We start from the raw sequence: 4480 nt of genomic DNA, 5'->3' as shown, positions 1-4480 counted from the left end.
CTATGTGTCGACAGGCGAGGCGTCGTGCGTGATGATCTCGATGTGTGTGGCGGTCTCTTGGCCGTCGCGGTCAAAGTCCAGCAAGGAGCGCGACACCCCCTCCTCGCCCTGGCTGTACTCCTCGTCCCGCTCCGTGCCTTCCTCAGAGTCACCCTCCTCCTCCTCCAGGGTCAGCTCGAACTGGAACTTGTCCCCCTCGCTGCCGGGCTGGCCCTTGTCCTGCTCGTAGAAGGGCGGGGACGGGCTCTGGGGGATCATGCTCTGGTACCAGTTCCGGTTGTCCTCTAGCGTGTCCAGGATGTCCTGGGCGTCGGGGTGCACCAGGTCCGCCCACGTCTCCCACAGAGGGTGCACGATGTAGTCGATGAAGCCCACCTGTCAGCACAACACCACCGGACATTAGTCTACACATACGTGCCATATAAGCACGGCACTCAGAAATGAAGAACGCTTCAGGCTTTCAAGCAGTAGTCATTGGGGCTGAAGTCCTCTCAGTGTTATCTAAGAGTTTTAGAAGATGTTCTGAATATGTTCACTTTTATTTGGCTTCTGTATGGTGACTATTTTATTGGTAAATTGTTACTATGTACTATAAGCCAAAAAGCAGATTCGTTACTGGTATACGTCTACACAAAGAACTGAGGAAGCGTCTCACGAACGTACACACACCCACACACCTGTGATTTTTCCACGGAGGCTGAGTGTTTGTCACACATGGGGCTGATCTCCATGCCCCTCTCACGCTCTTTGTCGCCCTGGTGGAAGAACTCGTTCATGATGCGGTCGGTCCACTGCCGGTACAGCTCCAGGGACTTGGTGGGGTTACTGAGGTCAGCGCAGTGCACCATGTTACGAAGAACCTGATTCCCAGGCAACAGAGAAAAGGGAGACAAGGGGTCAGCTCACAGCAGAATAGAGAAATCATACGTTTCCAATCTTTGGAGACTTTCCCCCCAAATTCAAGATCCCATAGAAGTTGTAGAGAAGCCCAGGTCATAAGGGTCACCTGCACAGAATTTTTGCTTTCTTCAAGACCTTGATTTTATTTTATAAATGTGATGACCTTTATAATAAGGCTCAAGTTGACTATGGTTTGGGTATGTATGTGCTTTATCAACAGCAGAGGAGATGGGATCATACCTGTATTCTGTCAGTGTAGTTGTCAAGCAGCAGCACTCCATGTTGATGACCATCTTCCTGAGGGACTGCCGTTGCTTCTTGCTCAGGTTCTGGAACATGTCGCAATTCTCCTCCTGAAGGAGTTTGAAGCCCACAGCCAGATGATGGTTCTCCAGCACTGACTCATCATTGTACATGAGGGCCAGCTCCGAGTCTGGGGAAAAAGTTGCAAAACAGGAACCGGGTCAGGTGCGGCAGGCACTGTTACAGCTTCCCTTATTCATCCTGCCCCACAGCAGTATGCATAACATTAAGAGTACAGAACTGATCGTCTGGTTGACCCAAATAATGTGTTTCCAGTAGGGGGACTCACTGGTGTTGATCAGGAACTGGTTGGAGACTCCAGGGTGGTCCACATCATGTATTGCAGCAGCAAAGACGGCAGCAAGGATCTCCAGATCCATGAAGACTGCCTGCAGAGGGCGGCATGGGGCAGGGACATCGCATGAGTTTCTGAGAGCAAACTAATCATGGTCCACAGTTAATCCCAGACTCAAAGACAACATGTTTGGTTACAGCAAAAGCATCTCACAATCAATCTGATAAAGGGCCCAGTTCTGCACTGGAGAGGGCTGGGTACTTCTGCGCACTATGAAATATGTTGTTGTCGAGGTTTTTGGCCAAAATGTTTTGAGAATTGATGTCATGCATGATTCCATTCACCTTAACAATAGCCCTGGACACACATGTATATAGGGGTGCACAAGGTCCTCGAGGGTCGGCCAGCGTACTGGTTTTCGTTCCAACCTTGCCTTGTTTTTAGTTTGCTGACAGCTCTATAAATTACCCATATTCAAGTCTGTACTTGAGCACAGTAAAATCATTATGATGCACTTGCAGTTTGCAGCTGTAGCCGGTACTCCTACACATGTTAGATAAGATATGATTGAGTCAATTATATAATTAGGTTGACCAGAAGTAGGCACAAAATCCTGAAATGGATTGGCCCTTGTTGTGCACACCTGATGCAAAGCAACCCCATAACATGAAATATTGACTACCATATTTTACTGTATGTTTGAAATCCATTTCAACATGACTGTCCTTCTAACACCAAACCCAGAGCATGGCCACAAAGCTCAATTCCAAGGTTCCAGTGCTGAACCCTGACTGGAGGCTGAGAGCTACTGTATGCTGAACTTGGAAATGTTACGGTCAGATGAGACCAAACTTTTAGAGCTTTTTGGCAATGGCAGACCAATGCTGGAATGGGCATCATAATAAGGACGCTCATGTTGAAATTCTTATGTTATGGGCAATGGATCCAGCCTTTCAAGTCCCAAGACTTTCATTTTGACCCCCCTCCCCCATCCATGAAAGTAAACCTCTTAATATTTCTGAGGTAGAACAGCTCAGTATGGAATAATTTATTAAAGATTATGGAATAATTTATTTTCTCAGCTTTTGTTTTATCTTTCAACTTGTCATTATTATTTTAAAATTAACAGTATATTTAGCCTATATTAATTGCAGGTAGCTACTTATTCTTATTATGGACGTAACAAACCTATTTGGTCGCTTCCTCTTTGTTAATGGAAACAATTTATATTTTCTATAGCATAAGGTTTTTTAAAACAGACCCCTGACTTAACATTGGTGGAAAGCTAGGTTTACAGCAGAAAACCAGTCAAACAAATGAAGAAACAAATCTAATTCACGGGAATTGCTGGGAGAATTAGCAGCTTCCTTGGCTAATTTGAATGCAATGCGAGTGAAGTACATTTACGGACTTGTGACACAGCGTTGAGCAAAACAGGAATCTAGGGAGTGGAAATATATATAGGTTGAGACGTTATGACATATAGACGGACTAGGTTAACCCCAATACCCCTCAGTGTTTACCTGGATATAGCATGGCTACATCCAAGTTGATAGAAACTATAGAATATTTTCCCGGGTTATTCTATGTTTATCTTATGAATCAGTATGATTATCTTATGTTATTCTATGTATCAGTATCTGTACTAATTTGCACTAACACAACACTAAAGAAGTACACTGAAGTATGATATTTGCACTGTATTGTATTATTTTTTATATATTCCCAGCACTGAATTACACTGCACTGAATTGTATTATTTCTGTTTCTCCTTAAAACGCTGGAAAGAATGTTTTCTTTATGTCAAAGGTATTAGGGGGTCAAACAAAAGAATGTTTTCTTGAAGTAAAATGTTCTGAGATATGGATGAGAAGGTGTAAGACAATCAGAAGCAAGAAAACAACTATGGCGTGACTGGAGAAGATGTAGCCGTACCCAGACAGAGGGAGAGACCAAGGCCATGAAAATGAGATATAAGAAACTGTTTTGCAAAGTGTGTGTGCTCAGATTGCTTAGCTTGTTCAGCTCTGCTCACGCTGTGTGTGTGTGTGCGCTTGCTGTTCTGTGCCTTACTGATGATCACTGCTTTTTTGTACTTGGATCTGATGGAATAAAGGCCTATTATTCAACACTTTACTACAATACTCCTGATTTTATAAATTGGATTGTTTATTTGAAATTGTTTCAGTTGGAGGGACAGAAGGTAAGAGCTGCGTACAGAGGCAAGGAAAGAACAGAGAGGCTGTTGGGAGAGAAAGAGCCCCTTTCAGACCCTAATGTAGAAGCGAGGGAGAGGCCCCCGCCTTACACTCCAGGGAAAGGCCTGTATCCAGTAATTAAGGGCATTGGTGAAATATCAGGAACAGTAGATAATGAAGATGCTGAAGGAAAGGCACAAACAAAAAGAGCTGATTTGGAAAATAAGTTAAAAGGGGAACAATTGTTGTTGGAAAAGTTAAAACTGACCAAAGAACAAGTAGAGAAAGAACAAGAGAAATTGGCTAAAACAGTGCAAGAAGTTGAAGTGCTGCAGTGGAGAAAAGCAAAAGCAGAGAGGGAGGGGCAGACAGTAGGCTAACCTTATATCTAGCTTACTATCCTACCTGCATGATTTTGCCCGCCGTCGAGAGCAATGATTGCGATGGGCAACTGCTACTGGGAACAGGGTAGCAGTTGAGCGATTATTTTTCCAAAAAGCATTCCAGTTTAGGTAGTTTTGCTACTTTTTCCTCCTCAACCTTTTTTAACCTTTCTTTTCTGCAACCCACTTTTGTGCTTCAAGGGAATTTTCACACTTGGCAGCTAAATGGCACTCAATATTTTACACTAGACTAGCTAATATCAACACATGATCAAGTCACATTGGAAAACAGCAAACATATTTCCCAGCAGCACTCTTGGCAGATCAGAAAATAACACCAACACCAAATGAATTAGCCAGCCGCAAGTTATTTCACTGAATAGTTTATATATTATCTGTAA

At 43.6% G+C, this 4480-nt stretch overlaps 1 pseudogene; it reads right to left on the bottom strand.

The window, feature by feature from the left end:
• On the bottom strand, positions 1-4107 carry LOC133128897 (cAMP-specific 3',5'-cyclic phosphodiesterase 4B-like; annotated as a pseudogene).
• Between the last annotated feature and the right edge of the window lie 373 nt (positions 4108-4480).

Source organism: Conger conger, chromosome 5, assembly GCF_963514075.1.
Source record: "Conger conger chromosome 5, fConCon1.1, whole genome shotgun sequence".
Lineage (NCBI taxonomy): Eukaryota > Metazoa > Chordata > Actinopteri > Anguilliformes > Congridae > Conger > Conger conger.
Note: the sequence above shows the minus strand (reverse complement) of the source record. Positions and strands in the feature narration are given on the sequence as shown.